General features: G+C 38.0%; 1 protein-coding gene across 1 annotated transcript in view; it reads left to right on the forward strand.

Moving 5' to 3' along the window:
• The first annotated feature begins 10,031 nt into the window (after window positions 1-10,031).
• NKAIN3 (Na+/K+ transporting ATPase interacting 3) overlaps window positions 10,032-21,635 on the forward strand; it is a 179,899-nt gene continuing 168,295 nt past the window's right edge. The window contains exons 1-2 of the mRNA XM_009995542.1: window positions 10,032-10,163; window positions 18,945-19,025. The gene's annotated coding sequence lies outside the window, so the exon portion shown is untranslated. The remainder of the gene's footprint in view (window positions 10,164-18,944; window positions 19,026-21,635) is intronic.

Below are 21,635 nucleotides of genomic sequence, written 5' to 3' on the forward strand. Positions count from 1 at the left end.
TTTGCAGGGACAAAGCTAGATAAACTTTTTCGAAACACTGCAAGCCAACTGCTTAATTAGTCTTGCTTGTCAAGAGAGGTCATTCAAGGGAGAAGAAGCAGAAGGTGGAGGATTAAGTGGAAATATGAAGGCAAATGGAAGTAAGTCACTGAGAGATGAATTAAGATATGTTAAAATCAGGCTAGCAATATTAAGATTAAAAAATCTGAACACTTATTTAGTGAAAAAGTTCCAGATATATCACTATAGAAGAGACTCGTGTCATATCATACTAGATATCTCTTCCTCTTATCAAGGAAAAAAAAAGTGCCACAGCCTTTTCAGCATGTGGAAAAAATAAGTGCATTCTCTGTCCCCTTCAAAACCCTTCTGGGCCAAATAAATCACGTGGTGGAGAGACATGGTTGCTAGACTGTAAACAAGGAAGGACTTTTCTGTTTCACTTGGTAACATGATTAGATCCAGTATTAGAGAGTTTTCTTGTCAAACTTGTGTGCAATGAAGTCAAAGGATTTGTGATTGTTTCTACTATGCTTGAACTTGACATTTGATAACAAATGACTGAAGTGCAAGGCATTGACTGACTTTAACATGTTGTCAGACTTCTGAGCCAGTGCTAAACTGCTTGTTTTTCCCTTGTGCATCTGGATAATCTAAGCAGATGCAGTCTCTTGTTCTATTTTTGCATATCTGGGACTCAACAGAGGCACTAGAGGGAAGTTTTCTGGGAAAAGAAAGCAAAAGTTATTCAGGCAGACATTTGAACTCCCTGCTGTGGAAATAGGCTCTGTGCTGTGGCTCAAATTAGGAGTAACAGGCAGCACATGACTTTTATTACTTTGCTGCCTTGGCTTCATAGTTTGTTTTGCCTGGAGAGACCTGGTGATTTAGGATATACTGCCTTTTTGGAATCACAAACTAAACCATAACAGAAGATGCACCATCCTGTGGGAACCATTATGTTTCTCAAGATCTGAGGTGAGTCAATTTGTGCTGCTTAATGTTTAATGCCAAAGCTCACACCAAACAATTTGACTCAGTTGAACTTGGACCTTGAACCCACTGTTGGACTTGTCCAGCTCCTTGTGAACTCCTAATGTGTGTCCTTCTTAGTCATGGAAGGAGACATCCATCTCAGATCTCAGCCTTTTATCCTTCATACACTCAGAATCTGTTCTGGAGATGAGTTGGGTATGGATCCTGCAGGAAGGCTTCCCAGCTTTTTTTTTTTTTTTTTTTTTGGGGGGGGGTGGATCTAGGACTAGTCAGCATCATTGTTACCAAGCACTGTATTACCAATTACCTCCTTGCCTTATCTACTATGCCCTGTTTCTTTCTCACTATTGGTAGTCAGTAAGGACTTTACTCCATCGTTTCTTAAGCAATGACTGAGGTAGCCTGTGAAGGTACATGATTTTACTGGATATGTGAGAAAAACGCGAACCTTACAATTATGAGACTTTATGATTTGAAGGTATGAAGGAATATAATGGTGTGGCAAATAAGGCTTTCTTTTGGATTAAGGCCACTGCATGTGTAGCTTAATATAGTGACAAAGAAGAGAAATTTTAATTTGCTTTTCCCTTTTCTTTAGTATCTTTTGACATGGAAATCTTTGAAGATCTTTAACCTATAACCATCTCTTTCACTGTCTTTTGCTCTATGTATGCTGGCATTTAAATAAAACAACCAAGGGAGCCTGAAATGCCATTATAAGCATGTTCCTTCCAGCTGTTTGCAGGATTTTATAGGTCAACCAGCCAAGGGGCTTGACATTAGTGTTTTGGGATCAGTTACAGATTCATTGGAGGGTTGAAATTCAATCTTAAATCACTGTGCTGAAACGAGTTGGTGCTACAGGGTTTTATTACAATAGTTGTCTTCTTCCCTATCTTGGCTACCCATAGACTGTAACTGCTTTTTTATAGTGCCTGTTCAGTACAGATGTCACAGGCAACCTCAAGTATATCACACTGGAACCTGTAGTGTTCAGGGAAGTGGGACTATTTTATGCTATCTTTTATATCACTGCAGAGAGGCCACTCTGCAGAATAAAGATTATCAGACTCTTCCTTCCATGCTGATGAAATTGTTAAATAATTTACTGTTGCCATTCTGAGACAGGTCCTGCAGCCTTGATACAGTCACATCTGCTTTGGACTTCCACAGGAGTTTTTGTCAGAGGCAAAACTGGAGGCTCAAGCTCAGTTTGGCGAAAGTACACAACACCCTCATATCAAATCCATCACTCAAAAGCTTCCTGCACATCACTGGTGTGGCTGCAAGGCTTTTCTAGGACACCTAATTAGAAAACAGCTTTCCTTTGTTTTGTGTCTGTCTGATGATGTTAAATAGTGACATTAAACAATATAGAGATAATTGTGAAGGTGTGGAAAAAATGAACTAAGGAAGAGAACCCTTTTCTTTGCCAGTCATTTAGTGGTATCTGATTCTGAGACATTAGTAGAGGATATTGGCTTTCAAAAAGAAATGAATATATCCTGCTCACTGTGAACTCATTCAATAAAATGCTTGCGAGAATGATGGAAAGACTATTACCTAGTTCAGAATATTTTACATATGAGTTGAAAAGCTGATGAATATAAGTAATATTCACTGTTGAAAGGCAACATAGACTCTCTTAAAAAGGATGCTTTTTGTGTTGTAACTGCTTTTTTTTTTTTCTTTTTTCCCTGTGCTTTGGCCTTCACTAACCTTGGCTTACTTCTGTTTTATTGGGCACTTTCAGCATATATACTTCTTTAGGATTATATTTTATCCAATCTTACAGCTACCCAAGTGACAGCCAATTATGTATCTATCTGACCAATACTGCAAAGGCACTTCTGATATTAGATCATCAGGTTTTTTTCTTCTTTGACAATTACTTTTCAGACAGCTAGCAGTTTCTCTTTTGCTCCATGGAACTGCACTTCCTATAAATGTTAGATACTTTCTCAGAACCTTCCTTGAAATTCAATAACCTTCATGCCACATAATCTTATAAATTTATTTAGTGAGCTTTTATAAGGGATTATCATCTTAAAATCACCTGAAAGCTAGTATTTCACCTAGACAAGTGAATTCAGATCATTAAAATGTAATGAGACTCTCCTTTGTGGTCAGATGATTGCTTTAACCATCATTGAAGGTATGAAGAAGTTATTTAAGTCACAATTTAACATTTCATTGTGAAAAAGAAGTTATGAAGACTCTATTAAAAGGTGGTAAGTCACAGGTAAGGAGGCTATAACCTTTAGCTGAGGGACAGTAACTTCCTAAATACTGTTACTCAGCCAAGAGAATCATCTGACACCAGCCTTCCAATTCCGATTTAAATGTTCTTTCGTCCATTACAAACCTGGCATTTCTCTTCTGTTAAATCTTGTATTCCTTCTTACTGGAGTCCAGCTTTTAAGTAAAATCCTGAAATTACAGCAAAAGTATAAAATTTTATATAAAGAGTGTTTAGTGCTTTACTGGTCAGTCTTTGATGCAACTGCTTTGTTCTGGAATTATTTTTTAACCTTCTTGCTTCACCTGTTAGTTCTTTGTTACAAATCATGGATTTCAGCATTTTGTAAGTCAATCTTTTACTCTGTAGTGCTGGGGTTTTATCCAGACTAGTCTGGTAGCTTTTTTATCTCTTTTTCTCTTAAATGAGAAAGTTCATATTCTGCAAAATAAGGTAAAAGTATGATGTGAACATTGTTCACTTGCCCCAAGGTTCTAGAAAACGTATGTTTTCTCAGTGGAACATCCATCAAGAGGAAGGTAATGACATGCCTAATAGTGCTGGAATGTGAAGACAGGGTTTAAGGCAAGTGCGGCTACTGCTAAAAACAACTTTGATCCCAAGGTCTTCTCTGTTCTGGGAAGGAAGGAAGGCAGGAAGGAGGGAAGGAAGGAAGGAAGGCAGGAAGGAGGGAAGGAAGGAAGGAAGGCAGGAAGGAGGGAAGGAAGGAAGGAAGGCAGGAAGGAGGGAAGGAAGGAAGGAAGGCAGGAAGGAGGGAAGGAAGGAAGGAAGGCAGGAAGGAGGGAAGGAAGGAAGGAAGGCAGGAAGGAGGGAAGGAAGGAAGGAAGGCAGGAAGGAGGGAAGGAAGGAAGGAAGGCTCTGTTTCTTAATCCTGTAGCTCCTTTTCTTATGCTTGTAGACCTATTTATTAAACTCAAACTAATGTGTCATTTATAAAAGCTTTTCTATAAAATATAAACCTGACTGCTATCCAAGAGATTTCTGACAGGAGAGGAAATTGAGTTTTTACACTCGTATTTGAATGTTGACTTTGGAACTCTGTTGTGGTGTCTCGTCACTCAGACAGCATCTGATATGTATTTTGAAGTATAATAGGACCTGATAATCTAGAGGAGGGGTTTACTCCATAGGGGGTATTTGTTTGAGCTTGCACTCAGAAATACTTTTGATCTCTCTATTTACCAGGAACATCAATAGAGCATTGCTGATTGCTGCCTCACCCTTTATTTTGTTACTCCTTCACAATAAGCAGCATATGAGGTGGTGAGGCAACAGCTGCCTCATTTCATCTGTTCAGAATGTTCCAAACATGTTGCACATCTGGTTGATCCATCTAGAGGAAGAAGCTCAACGTTCAAACAAATTAGCTCATTGGAAATTTTTCTTGCTCTTAACACAAAAGTGCTTGACCATGGGAGAAGAGAAAGTGTGTGACTTTAATACAGCTTCATCTTGCAATTTAGTACCACCTTCTTGTACTCTGCAGAAAGAGGCACATGAGAAATATTTTAAATACTTAGTGAAACAAAGAGGTAACAGAACAAGACAAATGTGGTACATCTCCATTAAGTGATCTGCTACAGTCCCACTAGAGCATTTTACTGCTAGTCTTCATCTCCTGAGTTGTGCACTTTACATTACAAGATTGTCGGTGCTGATGATGACTAAATAACAAAGTGCTCCTTTGGCAGCAGCAATAAGAGAAATTTTATCTCCTCTTCCAAGTGTTGTTATGATAAGAAAATGTTGTTTCCTATCAACCTTGATAAGTTTTTATAAGCGCTCATTTTTTTCATATAACTGGACACAGATTTCACTAAAAACAGACCCCCAATTTTTAATAATTTGGCAAAACTGAAACCCTCCTGTTTGATTTCCAAGAAAGGTTTGGGTTTTCTTGCCACATTTAGCTTAATAATTAAATAACTGCATGTAAACAACTTAGCTGTAAACAACTTACGATGGACACTCCCAAACTTTGCTGTTGATCCTGGAGGTGCCAAGCTCTCCCAAAATGTACTTGTTAGGAAAGTGATATGATAGTAAGCCACCAGAAAACCCCTGTCACATCAAGCATACTCCACTTCTCCAGCCTCAAGCTCCTCTGCTCTGCTAAATTGACATCTGTCTTCTAGCAATGGGAGAATTTGAGTCAGCTAATTTGTGAACCTCTGCTTTGTCTTCAGGATTTAGTTTTTTTGGCTGATGTCAGAAGAATTAGAAAATGGTAATGAAAGCAGAAATTCTCTTGAGAAAACTTCTCTGTGAGGAAAAACAGCCTCTTTATCATCAAAATTGTTTTTGGTACAACATTTTGAAGCACTGACATGCACATAAATCCAAGCAAAACTATCTTTGTCATGGTGTCTTTTCCTTTCTGACTACACCACATGACACAGGCTAGTGGCCCCTTGTGGCTGTGGAGATTGAGGATCTGTGCAAACAGAGGTAGTACTGGCTTCTCATATCTGTATAAAAACAGCCTGTGATTGTGCACAGATACCTGTTTCCTTCCCTTTGTTCTGATGATTTCTGTGCAGTGAATCACAGGCTGGGTTAGGGACTGGTCTGCTCATTTGCACAGAGCTAAAGAGTCTGCAGTCTTCACCTTGGCGTGGGGACCCTGTTGGATGAAATACTAGACATGGGAAGAGCAGCACTTACATACTTTATTTAGTGCATATTGCTCATAGTGTAAGGAAAGCAGAACTTAGTATGTCTCCTCTGCGATTATAAGGAATTATTAGGTTTTTAACTTCTACCTGTGCTTTCTAGACGAAGGTTTTATAATTTAGAAGAGTAGCAATTTGAGTAGGAGAGATGTACCTCCTACCTCTTTCTTTTCTTCAGCTTTTTTCCCCCACTAATGTATTCTGTGGGCTTTAGGGATGAGACAAATTGCTCTGTGTTAGCAACAAGAGGAAAATAAATGAGACTGAGCTCAGGAAAGTCTCATTGCAAGGCCAGTGGTGAAAGCACTGGTTAGTGGGAAGGAATGGTGCTGTGTGTTTGGTGTCCTGGTCCCAGGACTCCTTTGGTATTTTACATGCTGTCACTGTGTATAAAAATAAAGAAAGAGCCCTGCAGGCAAGAAATACAAGCAGCTCTCCCAGCCCTGGATAAGTGCAATAAGCAGTGGGCCATAGCCTCATATTTCTGCTTGTGTTCTCTTTTTGACACTTTTATTTTTTGACTGGTGGTACAAATTTAAGGAGAAGCTCTCCCTCTTAGTATCCTGTCCTGGTTTGAGCAAGGATAGAACTAAACCATGACATATCCTAATGAACAGGAGGTGGGAGGAGAGGAATGGATACCTCAGTAGGCAGCAGGAGAGGAAACCTTAGTTCTCTGTGTTTGTGGTGGATGCATTTACCACAGTAGCCCATGAAAAGACTAATTATTTCTTATGTGTATGTATGCCTACAGTGCATATACACATTTGTACAACAGTCTTTGGGAAGATACTTGAGGCCACTGTGCTATTTGGTGGGATCCCGGTCCTGCTAGATGTGCCCTGAGTTTTCTTGGCAGATGGCAAGGAGAGCTACATGAAGGGGAACTTTGTACCTGATCCAGTTTAGGAATGAGCTGAGAACCAAGCCAGTTAACACGGGTCTGTTGGCTAAGTGGAGTGGCTGTGTTCCTTGACTTCTCAGTACTGTCTTTCAGGCATTTTATCTGCTGATTTACATGGCTCTGAAACATTACTGCTAGGGACCAATTTAAGACGGGGCACACACTAAACAGCTTCATTCACACCTGTTCTGAAGTATTCATATCTGTGCTGTAGGCTTTTGCTTTTCAGACAGCTCTAGGTGTTTCTATGTCTCTTAGACATAGAAAATGTCTAAGAGAGCAGGACAGCATTCTTTTGCAAGGAACCATATGTGTGAATGAATTTCCTCAATACCCGCTCTGGCCAAGCTCTGCACTCTCTACACCAGCAAATTCACATGTGCTGAGGAAGAAGTCAGGCAGTGCCATGCCACTGGGTGCTAGCAAGCTGTTAGGGTCCTCCGTCATGTTAACTGGGCTCATTGTGACCAGTGGTCTTCCCAGACAGTTCACCCATACCCAGAAACCATTTTGAGTAGGTAGGTATATGGTTCGTACACAGCTGCCCGGTTTCAGAGCCAAGAACATTTACTGGCTGTGATCCTAAGCTATCTGCCTTCAATGCTGAATGCTTTATAGGACACATTTAACATATTGGTACAGGTTAAGACATAGGTTACGTGAGAGTTTCAATGAATGTCAGGGCTGAGGTGACTGATAAGCAGATTCTAGTCTGATTTGGTAAATCCATCCTCTGCTTACTTGGTAATGTTGGGGATACAGGAAGAAGACACATTGTCTCTGAAAAATGGTGGTTGGTGAATTATTTGGGTGCCTTGCTGGCCCTGGAAGATCTCAATTTCTAGTGATGGGAATGAAACAGATTCTGGCTCTGGTCATGGATATCATAAATGTCTTCCTACATAATACAGGACGTGAGTCTTAGTACACAGCTGCTAATACAATAAGCTGTGAGTTCTGCCTGTGCCAAAGAGTTTTTTTAACTCTCTACCACCTAACAGAAGGGATTTGGGGCACCATAGTGCTGTATCCTGTAGTTTGGGAAAGCTGTAAGCAAAATGTGAGGTCACCTGAATTACCTGAGGGGGCACATTAGGGAGTGGTTGAAAAAGCAAGTGATTCTGAGGTTTCCCTAGTGAAGTTCCAAACAGGCCATTACTCTAATGCTTCTGAATCTAGTACATTACAGCAGTGACTTCAGGGTCATGATTGTTGCACACCAGTTAGGACACCCACATACTCTCAGGAAGGTAACAACCACTCCATCAGGCACTGAAATTCCATCTGAGATTCATGCAAAGATGTCATTTTATGGATTTGGTCAATAAATTCTGCAGTCCCTTTCCATATCTAGGAAAGAAAACTAATTACTGACTCAGATGGGCAATAAGTTAAAAGAAGAGAGGGCATAATGTGACAAAAGCAAGTTAGATAGCTAATGCCACATGAGCTAACAGCTTCACTCACATGGGAGTAATGTTCCCCCTGAGATTTTTCTTTACCTGCAGCATGAAAGAATAAGATTATTTCTGTTCAGATAGGAACATTTTACATTTCCAAGAGGAAAAAAAAAAATTAACATTGTCTCATGTGATAATTTTTAATTTATGTATATTGGGCCAGCTGTTTGGCTGATAAAAGTCATAATAACTACACTGATCACATAGGAGCTTGCACCAAGTTGATGATTCAATGTTTGTTCATTTAAGTGTTTAGATTTAGCATATGTATTAGCCTCAGCACAGAGAATATGGTTTTCATCACTGGTTTAAAGGATTTTTTTGGGGCAGAAAAGATGGATTCTTCTCTCAGTGACACTTAACTCCATCTTGGAAGTGAGGATTAAACCTGGCCATTATGTGTAAAATGAATTGTTTTGTGTGGAATATCCACATATGGAATATCCACCAATACTTTGATTTGGTATTCATATGGCTATGCTTACTCCATCTGTCTCAGTTATAAATATTTTAAGTGCATATTTCAGTAAATTTTAGGGTTTGTAACAATGTAATAAAATCAAGTAGATGTGTAATAAATTCTGGCAAGCACAGAAACTCAGTTGTTTCTCACTAGGATTCTGTGTAGCTACTCAAAAATGTCTTGCTATGGCTGGAAAAATATTGAACCAACCCTAAACTTCAACAAATATGCTGCTAAAAAAGATTATTTTAGTATCTTTAGAACAACAGACTGGATTGCAAAAAATAAATAGCAAATATGCTTGCAGAAAAATATCAGTCTGGATTTTCTACTTTTTTTGGCTTAACATTCCAAAATGCAGACTTACCTAAGAACCACATACTGATGTAAGGGTGAAAGCTGATGTTTTTTCAATTCCTCCATTTCCACATTCAACCAAATCCCTCCCTCCACCAAATGCTTTGAGTACAGTGGGGAGAGCCATTAGTCTCCCACCATGTCTTTCTGATTTGGACTTGTCCAAATAACCTAGCAGCTTTTGCCAGAGTGCAGGTAAATTCTTCTGTGTGATGGTTTTGAAGCAGATTACTCCAACATTTTCTACAGCCTTCCAGTCCATGAGTCTTCCTCTGTCCCTCAGGTAGCAAGGAGGTCCCAGCAATCTTCCTTAATTCCTGCATTAGGGAACTCCTAGGGAACATACCCAATAGCCACAACTGGTGTTACTCTGAGCCTGCTCTGCCTTTTTTGGCCAAAATCTCTCTCCTTTAGAAATAGACTGAGGAACTTGCATTTAAGACTAGTTTCTTTCAATCTAAGAAAAGAAAGGCATGGGATAGGCAGGCAGCATGATGATACTTCAGTAACAATAACAAGGTTCATGAGGTTTTGCTCAATCTAGGTGAACCTCTGTTTAAGACAAATTTTGTGTGTAAATGAATATTATCAAGCCTTAGAGATTCCAGCATTCAAGAATTGAATTAAAATGTCTGTGTTTTGTTTGTAGAGGTAGTTTTATGTTATATGAGGGTTTTACAAATATTTTCTTATAATTACGTGGTTTTTTCCTTAGGAGAACTGTGTGCTGACTAGCAGCTATCTTCAGATACCAGTGTACTAAAACACTGTCAAAGGCAACACTCAGGAACTGTCATGTCAGAGCTTTGCTTTACTTCTGCCTGGTGAAGTCTGGTGCAAATAGAAAAATGTCAAGTGTTTTGTCTCACCCATAATTAAAAGGTGAATGTTCTGTTTATGTGTTTTCTTACAGCTGGCAGCATTAGAGAGACAGATCTTTGACTTCCTTGGTTTCCAATGGGCTCCTATCCTTGGAAATTTCCTACAAATAATAGTTGTCATTTTGGGTTTGTTTGGAACCATCCAGTTTAGGCCTCGATATATAGTCGTGGTAAGTCTCATTTATTATTTGTTATTTTTTACAATTTGTTTTAAAACCTGTCATGTTACAAAGCAGGATTTTCTTGGCTTGAAAACACCAGATGGTATTTCTGTAGAAACTTCAGAGGTCTTCATGTCTTACTGCAAATTTAGGACTACTGAGTAGCATTTCTGAGATTTTGGGAAGATATCAAGAATGGGTACACCTAGAGAAAGTGCTACCAGAGGTATGACTGTGATACAAGTTCTTAGTAAGATTATTTAAAGAATTAAATACCTCGATGGATCATGGGAACATCGACAATTAGACAGTACGTAAATGAAAAAAATAAATAAATAAATAGTTGTTCTCTTTGCACTAGACAAGCAGAATCAATTTCCATTAAAAAAAAATAATTGTAATGGTCAGAGTATCTTTAGCCACATATTCCTCTTCAACAGGGAGAAGTGAGAATTGTAGAAATTCCTTTGGTCCTGTGACCCATGGGTTCAAAAAAGATCTCCTCCTTACATTTAACTTTGCCAAGACCTGTATTTATGGCCTCGACCTTAAATTATTGTAAATTCTCTCTAATGCTTGTAACTGGAAGCTTCACAGATTTTTATTTTTATTTTTCCCATGTTCTCAATGTAGCCAGGAAGAAAAAAAGTTTCAAAACTGTGAAGGAAACTGCCAACAAAAAAATACCCCTTTTCCTCCCCCACAGTCTCTACTGAATGAATGAATATCATGTCTTTCTTTACCTGGCAGTGTCTGTATCTGGAACATTTCAGTTGTGCTGTCAGTAATGCATTTTAAGAGGCTAAAGTTACTACTTTTTTTCCTCACAAAAGAGTGAAATAAATGTCTACTGGGGAAAACTCATTAGACAAATACTTTAAAAGCTTCATCTTTTCTAGTCAAGCCTTAAATCCTCTCATTCTTTGCCATGTCTTAAATGGAAAATTTAACAAAAATTGCACTTGAGCTTCTTTATACTCACATTAGGTAAACTTCACAAGCAGACTATAAGGAATTGGAAATGGATTGATGTAAATAATAGCACTTTTGTCTATTACCTGTGGTTGGAGAACTGGACAGCAGTGTATATGTATATATATCCATATATTGTTGACTCACCTTTCTGCTTCATGTTCTTCATTTTATACGTAAGACACCAGAAGCAAGTGAGGGTAAACATCTGTGAAATTACGTAGGAAATTGGTGTCTGAAGTGCAGCAGAACAAAATCTCTTGCCCCTCAGGTTCAGCTCTGCTGTTCAGTGGTGAAAGCTCTGCTTTAGTTTTAAAATGAAACACAACAGATGTTGACTGTTTCTAGATATTTTCCAATGTAAATTAACATTTTAGATTTCATTGAAGTTGTTTTAAAGTAGAGGTAGAAAACTTGTAATTAAAGAAACATCCCAACAAGATACTTTATCCTCAGATTTAACTGAACTCTCATTCTGATTTAACTTTAAGCATATATTTAAGATCTCAAGCTAAAGCAGATGTGAATACTTACTACTTGGGAAGATCAAGACTTTAGAGCAGTTTCTATCCCTACTAACACAAGGTTCTCTGTGGAGTAGGAATAGTTTGAGTCAAATCCTGAAGTCTGAAGAGTGAAAGTGTAGAGGTTGTCTGGAACCATCCTCAGAGGTAGTTCACCAGCAGAATGCCTCCCTGTTCCCACTGTTCTTTTCCCTGCGTCAATACTTCTCCAAACTCCACTGATTCTGGCAGTAGTTAATCAGACCCTTCAGTAAGCCATTTCCAATCCTAAACTGTCAGAAAGCAAGAAAAAAGCAGAGACTTTCTGCTGATTGGTGAGCTGAACCCAGGCTGTGAGGTCCCCAATGGGTTCTAGGGCCAGCATAAGGCAGGGGTTGGGACTGCACAGTCATGAACAGCTGTATGGAGTTGGAGGGGAAAGGAGAGGCAAGATTTCCCTCATTGCAAGCTACAAACTTGTCAGTTCAGCCTCTTGTCTATCTTCATCCTCAGGCTGAATTCAAAGAATACATCAAGCCAGCACAAGGAATAACCCTCCTTTTGCTCAGGCAATACCTTCCGTCCATGCACTATTCCTTCATTTGCACCAGCACAAGTGTCAGTTCAGCCACTTGGTAAACTATCAAACCAAAACAGATGCATCTGAAAAACAACCATTTTCTTTTATAGTGTTTATTAGAAGTAGGTTAGCTCTCTGACCTTTTTCACTTGTTTGGGCAGGAGGGAGGAGGTGTGAGAGGGGAAACAGGAACAGGGAGCCAGCTCTAGGTTGTCTTCACTGAGGCAAGAGGGAAACCAAAAGACATCTCTCCCCAGGAAGGACATAGACTGCCTTCCTGCTTCTGAAAACCTTTAAAAACACAGTACACTTGTTATAGAAGTAAATTTTACTGCTTGCTTAAAATATAAATCTGGTTTAATGTAAATCTTCTGTAGGGTCCTGAACTACAGTATTACTTAAACACAGTGCAGAGAGATTCCTACTCAGGTTCTGAGTCGTGAATTGGGCTCCAAATTGATTGAGAAGCTTCGTGGGCTTCCAAGTTTGCAGCTGCACCTTCTGCCACATCGAAATCCCTGCATATGGTTGGTGTCCCACATTAAAGCAAGAATTTGGTACTGTGACAAAAGAAGTAAGCTGAGTCATACTTTTATGTACTCTGATTGCTGAAGTTTCTTGTTTAAATATGGCTAAATCCAGTTTAACTTAAAAAGTATCAAAATATTTCAGGAAAAGTATGCTTATTATCCATAGTCTTTTCCTTAAGACTTCCCTGGAAATCTGCTTTCCTAGTGCAGATGATCTGATTGGCATATAAAAAATTGAAGCAAAGAGACAATCATGTCAGATATAGCAGCTTACTTCTGTAAATTGTTTACACAAAATTCATCTGGCACAGTTGGGCACAAGTTGCCCACATTGTATTCTATCTTACTGTATTAGGGATCTTGACTAAGCTAATCTCAAATGAATGTCTTTAATCTATCTTCTGTACAATGAAGGCACAGACTGTGCCTGAGAGGTTTCCCTGGCTAGAGATATTACACAAAATCTTTCCGTTTGCCATCCTATGCTACATATGTCATGTTCTCTCCCCTTAAAATTTAGCATGCAGCACAAATGTGAAAGTAAGTGAATAAATATGTTATGTGTTGGGCCATAACTTGAAGCGCATCTCTACTCCAGTTAAATAAGAGGTTAGCTTTACAGGCACAACTGAGAAGACTTCCCATGCAGGTACCTAGAGCCAAGGAGCTCAGTGGGGGCTGTGATAAGAGAATGGATTAAAAAAAAAAGCAGTTGTATGCTTCTAACTCTTCCACTGTCATTGAACCCAGGCTAGCTAGTTTACCTCTATCATTTAATGACTACATAAGCTGCAGTCGTTTCTTTGACAGCAACATAAGCATAGCTGTTGTAGATTAAAAGTCTGAATAAATAAATTAGTTTTACTTCATAGTTCGAGTGATACAAAATTTGGTCAGAGAGTTTTCTACCAAAAAATACTCCACCCTCTATGAGCTCCCACACAATGGTTGCTGACTCATGAAGCATTTCTGTTGAACACAATTCTCATTCCAAATAAATAAAAGTAGTGGATCATGTTGTCTGTCTATGATCCTTCAGATACAGGACTATAGGGATGGTGATTCTGCAGTAAATCTGGAATTTCACTTGCTCATAGATAAATTTCTAAGTCCTCAGAACTTAGGAAACACAGAGAGAGAATGAGAGAAAGAGGGAGAAACAGCATTAACTCCGAGTGTCCTAATTAGTTTAAATCAAATAATCATTTCTAAAAGGTTTTGTATTAATTAGTAATTTAGATCAATGTTTGTGAACAATTTGTCCTGTCAGTAAGTGGATATGATATTTTTCAGTACTTGAATATTTTGTGGCTGGATTAAATCAGTGCAAAGTTCCCAGGGGACACAGAAGTGCAGAGCCAATTTTTAATTTTCCTATATTAGCTCATTTAAAACTTACCCCAACATTTGCAAAGAAAAAGCAACTACATTTCACTTCTAACTATGCTGTAACACACCCATCATGCAGCTCCAGAGCTCTGCTGTGATCATTTCCCTGTGCATGCTTTTCCTTTCTTGATAGAACCTGCTATCACCAGCAAGATTTCAGGCTGTTAAAATTGATTAAAGATGATGACAGGATACTTGTTAAAGTTGTGGGTTTTTTTTCCTCTCTCCTACCTATGGTATGTGATTTCAAAAGCTTTCTGAATGATGAGTCATGTAGCTTTGATTGAATAAACCTGGCTTCAAGCTGATCATAAATGTATTAATGAACAGTGGGAGTTGAAAATAATACACTTACATAGGGAGAATATAAGGCGGAAATCTCTGCTTTGCTTGCCTTTATTTGTTTGATTAAATAATGTGTGTAGGCCATATGTACATCTGAAAAACAGAGGCAGTTTCTTAAAAAAAAGTATACACAAACTAACAAAAATAACCCAAAACAAAACAAAAGAAAGGCTATACAGAACTATACAGGTTGTTTTTTGCAGTGTTCGAGCAAATGGTATATAAATACTCTCACAATTTCAAAATGTGAAATATTTAACTATCCAAAATTACTCCTTGAATATCCTTTCTGGTTAGTCGTGAGTTATCACTGTTCTGCGGTGTTGATTTATGCCACTTTCCTTGCCGTCTTTCACAGATGTGACTGCATAAGGCTGTGTGAGTACTGATGCCTCTGAGGCACAGCCAGGTATTACAGGAAGACAGTCTTGTGACTCAGTAGTTGCTGCCTTTACCTCAAGTATCCCTAAGCCAATATTCATTTCCCCTAACACCAAGAGACTGCCAGAGGTGGTGCTTCATTTCAGATTAAATATACACTTGAGATAGTTTATTCATTAAAGCTAAATTTTTCCCACAATTCTTGTGGTATTCAAAATTAGAAATTTCCCTTTTTTCTCTTACTTTCTGCTTAAGAAGCCATCCTTTGCATTTTTCCTTAATGCCTTCTTTTTGTGACATTGTGCCCATCTAATATCAAAGATTTAACTCTAGAAGTGATTGCACTTCACTGGTATATGAAAGTATCTCTGCATTGGTTTCAATATGACCTGTAGACTCAAAAAAGGTATAGAAATATCACTATTCTAGAGAGGCTGGCATTAAGAAAAGGCATCTGAAAAGAACCTACTGGGTTCAGCAATAATTTAATAGACATTGAACCTCTAAGGTTTAGCAAGTTCTGTCTCCACATAACATATAAGACTCAAAATGCTTCCTCACACCACAGAGTATACAATCTTAGTGCAAAAGTCCAAATGCAAGAAAGTATACATGGGGAAAAAGCCACAAAGATTATCACGAGTGTCCTTGCAGAAGGAGGAATATGTTACAGGAAAACATGATTTTTAAGTAGTGCCTCATAGGGGCTATTGAAAAAAACAAACCTCAAACCCCTCCTTTTTTATTGATTCAACCTGTGTGGAAAATTCCTTCTCCATGCCAGATATGGTGAGGGTTGTGCTGCTGAGCATGAGTCAGAGAGGACTGAACATGGCTGGCAAAAGAGCTAGGGCAGGAATTGCTGAGTGTGGGTGGTAAGAGTGAGCAGACACAGCAGGACCATCAGGGTAGTGTACAGGACATGGGGCAGGAGAGGCTGAATGGCAGGTGAGGTCATGAAACAAGTTAGGTGAGGTGCCATTGGAGGGAAATGAACCCCTGTATATCAGTTTGAACCTGGTGCTTCAGACCCTAACCACTCCTCCCTTAACTGCAAATGTCTGCCAGAATGCATGGCACCTTCCCCTGCCTGTTGTCCCTTCATACAAAGGACAGCCATGCAGGACTGGAGACAGTTTCTCAGGTAGCTCAAAGGAGAGATCTTCTTAATGGATACAACAGTTAAACCTCATATAGAAACCCAAGCAGGTGTTAGTGTGATGCCACATAATAGAATATTATTAATTTTATTTTTTTTTTTTAACCTTGAAGGTACATACATATACATTTATGTAAATCACGTTCAGAAAGTATTACCATTTTTTTCAGGAAGAAACTCAGGATGAAGAATATGTGTTATGAGAGCCCTCCTGTGCAATCATAATATGATCCTTTTAGATATTCGCAGTACTGAACAGCTTGGGTGCATATGAGTTTTTTTCTAGGGGCACCTCAGTTTTAGTAGAAAGAACAGACATTTGGGGGGTTTCTGGTAACAGTTGCTATAGAATAAAAGCTTGGCTTGCATAAAACAGAGAACACGGGAAGAGTGAGTCATGTGACAGCAAGAATAAAAGGATTCCTTATGTTGTTTAGACTGCACTGGATAGCTGAGTTTTATCCCTGCTCTCAGCAACTTAAACATTTTTTGACACAGAATCACTAATTTCTCATGTGTTTTCCTTTCACGTTGCATTCTAAGTTCTTGTCTTAAGGCCTTGTGGTCTGATTTGCAAAAGTGCTGAATGCTCAGCCATAGGGAGCTGGACATGGAGCTTATAAAGTACTGTGGAACCCCAAGTGTTCAGAAAAATGAAATCTTAAGCATCTCAAGTTGGATGCCTATAGTGAATGAATACTTCTGAATGTAATCACTTCATGTATCAGAACATCATTTGCATTCTGAGAGCTGTATCATTCCCTTATAACATAAAATAAATTAGTGTTTATGCAGCTTTTAGACATTGTAGTGATGAGCATTTTAGAAAACTTCATGAGGAAATTAATATTCTGCCTTCAGAGCAGAGTCTGAATGACAAAGAAAAAGTATGGAGTTAGCTGTTCATAACATTTACTAAGGAAGGTAGGGTCTCTGAAAAAAAAAACTACCTGTGATGATTTAATTAATATTTGCATTATATTGCACATCCACAAAAGAGAAAAATTAAGATGGCATATAAAGCCAGAACCCTGGTGTTTCCTAACTGCTCTTAATTGCTTTTGCTGTCTTCTGCTCAGAGTTTTTTGCCTGCATGGTTTCAGAGTGGTCATTAGTCCTGTTGTCATTGATGCCTATGGGACAGAATGAGGCAGTTAACAGATCTGGCTTGGCCTGGCAGATCAGGAACCTTTACTGTTATTATAATGACAAATTTCATTCCTAGAGAGATAGGATTCCCCCTTCTTGAAGAGGAGAAATCTCGTGAATATTCTGAGATCTGCTCAGAGCAGCTGGGCTTGTATTAAATGTTCATTAATTTTGAACACTGTACCTGGTGTTCTGAGGACATATGTTGGAAAATCAGCAGCTCATGATGTTGTTGACTACTAAGTCAACAAATGTGATAAAATGGGACATCCTCTTTTAATTTAGTCTTATTAATAGTCCAGACTTTATACTGTGCATAGCTCTGTCCATTTTATAATAATCCAGCCTTCAGTTACCATGCTGCCTTTCTGTGCAAGCCAGAGAAAATAGCCCAGGAATGTTACTCTCAGTTTATTTATTTCTTAAGCCATAGCAATCTCCAAACAGCCTGTTTGTCATACAGAAATGACTGTATGCATGTGGGGGTAATCAAAGTGGAGGTAGTCAAAGTGGGGAAAAATTCACTCCTCTGCACCTGAACCTTTCATTGCACATCACAGGGAGAGGAAGGAAGACAGGAACATAACCTAAAACTGCCCAAGCAAGCCAAGCTGACACCCACCCATGTGATGGAAATGGGATCCAGTATATTTTAGAATAGGGTGTTGAGCTTTACTGAGTATATTGAAGGGAAACAATAGCATATGAGCCTCACCTGGTCATGGCTAATTAGACTTGCAAAGGCACTTAGCAGCTATAAGGGCATAAATGTAAATAAAAGCACATAAATGCTGCTCATTGCATTGTTCAGGTGTGTGTATCTCCACAGTGGCTAAGTGAGGACTGAGCCTGTTGAACAGAAATGCTTCTGAGGTGCACAGCTCAGACAGTTAATGGGACATAGTTACAGTTGTACAAAGGTAAACAGTGCACCTGTAAGGAGATAGTGCTAGTCAATTATGCTGACAACTAAAATGCAAAGGTGGTTTAAGACAGACAAATTAATTTCCTATTCATGCTGTGGGTGGAGTATGGGTTCAGTCTTGCAGTAGGGTTGGATACCAGGGAAACCAGAAGAGATATGGATGTGTTCATTTGTTAAAGGTGCATTGTAGGATTGGGTCTGTGGCTATAGGGGCTACAGAAGTTATGAACTATTTTTAAAGTACTTAAAACACCTTTTGCTGAAAGACTCTCAAGAGTTCAGATTTACCCTTAACTTGTTTGTAGGTTTGTTGGTTTGTGGTGGGTTATTTTACAACAAAATTATCAAATTAATTGATCTTCTGTTTGGTTTGCTGGGTTGTTTTTTTTTTGTTGTGGCATCTTTTGTTTGTTTCATTTTTTTTCTTCTTGTGTCTTCATCATATTTTAATGTTATTTTAATAATATTTGTTTTTTTAAATTCTTTTACTTCTGGAATCTCCTTTAACAGAGCTAAATCAGGATTTATGAATGACTCACAGTTGCCCCCCAAACAGTGTTTAAGTCAGCATTTTGGACTTAATTGCTATCTGTAGGATAGTGTAAAACTTTGAAGAATAAATGTGTTTTAATGGTATATATTTAGAACAGCAACAACTATTGAATTTGTAATTTCCTAAGGTTCTTAGGGGACTTCTGCAGGGAGAATTCCTCTGAACTCTCTGTGCTTGGCTGTTCCTAGAAGCACAATGCTTATTGATATCAGTTTTTTTTCTTATTGATCTGCTCAGTATAAAGTTATTTCATCTTCACATTTTATTTTTCTGTCTTTTTGCTTTTATCTTGCTCTGTGTTTAGTACACGGTGTGGACTGCCCTGTGGATCACCTGGAATGTTTTCATTATCTGCTTCTATTTGGAAGTAGGCGGACTTTCAAAGGTAGGTAATTTATCCTTCTTCAGGTTTACAGGAGGGAGTTTTAACAGAAAGACTCTCAAATTTTAAAAGGCTGGAACTCTAGAAGAAAACCTGGGTTGTTTAAACATAGAATTCGACCTTTGAAGTTCCCTTCCAATGAGAACTCCAGTGTTTGAGCTTGTTTCTGATAGTAAATAGTCATTGGTTTGAAGTATATAAATGCAATTAATCTGAATTACAGTTGCGAGGTACTGCTGGGGTAGGGAGAAGAAGGGTATATTCAGTGGAAAATTTGAGGTTCTTTTTGATTGTTGGAAAATTAATAATGTCATTTTGATTGAATTTTTAAGTGTTTATGAAAAATGTATCTGAATTTCTAAGACTGCTTTGAAAGCAGCTGAAGAAAATTACTAAGGAGGCTAATGTAATAACTTGTTGAACAAATTGGTCTCACAGTGAGGATGTTAATTCTTTAAAAAAAAAGAGCAAATGGCAAAGGATGACTTTTTTTGAATCTGAATAAAACTCCTTTTTAGGTGACACTCAGTGCTCTAGGTCACTGATTCCTTATTCAAACCTCTGATTAGAGCAGAAATGCTTGCTATAAGTATTGAGATACATGTTCTGTTTGTACCAGGTAGCACTTGCATTACTGTAAATTATATTTAGCATTGTATCTACAGGGAGTTGCATACAACATCTGCTGGTTTTTATCCTCCTGTTGGATATAGGTGATGTTCATCTTTGTTTACCACATTCATACTTAAATTATTCCAGGCACAATATGCCCATAGCACATGCTGATCCTGATATTATCAATAAATGTCCCCATTACTGGTTGTAGATTTAGATTTATGAAGTACATCACTGTTAATTCATGCAGTGCTTTTAGGGAATTGTGAACTCCACTCAGTTCAGATGGAAACATTTGTAAGCTTCCTGCTTTTTTGGGTTTGGCATTAAAACTAGCTTTTGGCTGACAACAACCAGAAAACTGGTAAAACGAGTAAGAAATAAAATTTAATTTACTCAGTAAAAATTCCATTAAAGTTAAAGCTTTCAGTGATAGATTCCTTTGGTGATAAAATTCCATAATGTGAATCTACAACAGTTTATTTTTCCTCCAAATATGATGTAATTCACCAGAAGTCATAAGCTTGATGAGGAAATTAGTACACTTGATAGACAATCAAAATAAATTATTGTATTAGTATGTTCTGATTTATAAATTTATTAGATCAATTGAAGAGAAACACATGGAAGTGGTAAATGCTCTAAGTAATTGTTCATTTTTATCCTATACAGAGTTTGCATTTTTTCAATCAGTTGGGTGATGGCTGTTTTTATAATGGCTATTATATTTTTATAGATAATTAGTGTTTTTTTATCTAAGTGCTTAGGAAGTGAAACTTACAATTTGACCCCTGAGTTTGTGTAAAGTTGAATTTTCTTTCAATTGATTGCAGAGGATTCTCATCATATCCTTAGTATATGGGGATTATAAACCAACAGCTATGAACTGAAATCTTCTATCTTCCAGATTCACCACAGTGTTTCACTTTTACATCTTTTGAACATACTTGACAAATCAAAATGCAGAGAAACAGTAGCACAAGCATTACTCAACAGTTGAGAAAAATCTCTTTTGCCAGTATGTACTTTGGTGGATCTCAGAATTTTAGTGGTATTTTAATCTTGTGGTTTATAATTACAACATGTGGAAAGTAGTTTCTTAAAAACATGACAGACAAAAAGTTACCTCCATGGAAATTAACTGCCCTTATATGGATTACATCAAAGACACCAATATCAGAACCAACCTAGTAATGATAGAATAAAGAATTTTGTTCAGTAAACCATGGAATTTGGGGTCCATTTATTGCTGTTTCTGGAAACTGTTACAGCTGAGGTGGTTGCGAAGGGACTGGTGTCTTTTGGCAACACATGCATAAAATCCGAGGTGTTTACAAATTGATGGGTATTTGACATTGACTTTCTAGGGACTGACATTTTACCCAATATGCCAGCTTAAACATTTCATCTTTCCATGCATGTGGTTCTGTGTTGTCAGGCATGGTAAGTGCTGTTATCAAGGTATGTTAGTGTGGCTGGCAAATCAAACATCATCAGAAGCTATTCAAGGATGGCTCTTTTCTCAGCATTGAAATCTTGACAGTGAATATTTACCTCTTTCCTTGCTATTTTTCTATTTTTCCATTTAAAAAAAAAAAAAAAAAAAAAAAAAGTTTTGTTTCTGAAATGAATGCAAATTGATTATAATTTTAAGTTCTGTTGAAATCCTGTCATGGAAAATCATTATGGTGTCTGGCAGCTGACTGATATCTGTTGGCTTATTTGTTTCTAAGCAGTATCATTTTAATATTTGTTTTGACAAGAATTAGGTGTTACTTGGAGTTGTGTGAATTGATTACATCTTCAATCATGAGTGCTATCAGAAAATAAAACTTGGGGCAATATTAAATGGTAGTTTTTTATGCAGTGTTTTCACATCAAGTATGCGTATCGTAAAATGTTCTAATAGAAAACCCCCACCTCAAATCTTATTCTTAGAAGGAAAAGGAGGATCTCCCTTGAATATTTGGTCTTCAAATTCTGCCAAGAAGTTCCCCT

The sequence above is a fragment of the Chaetura pelagica genome, unplaced genomic scaffold, assembly GCF_000747805.2.
Source record: "Chaetura pelagica isolate M959 unplaced genomic scaffold, ChaPel_1.0 scaffold83, whole genome shotgun sequence".
NCBI lineage: Eukaryota > Metazoa > Chordata > Aves > Apodiformes > Apodidae > Chaetura > Chaetura pelagica.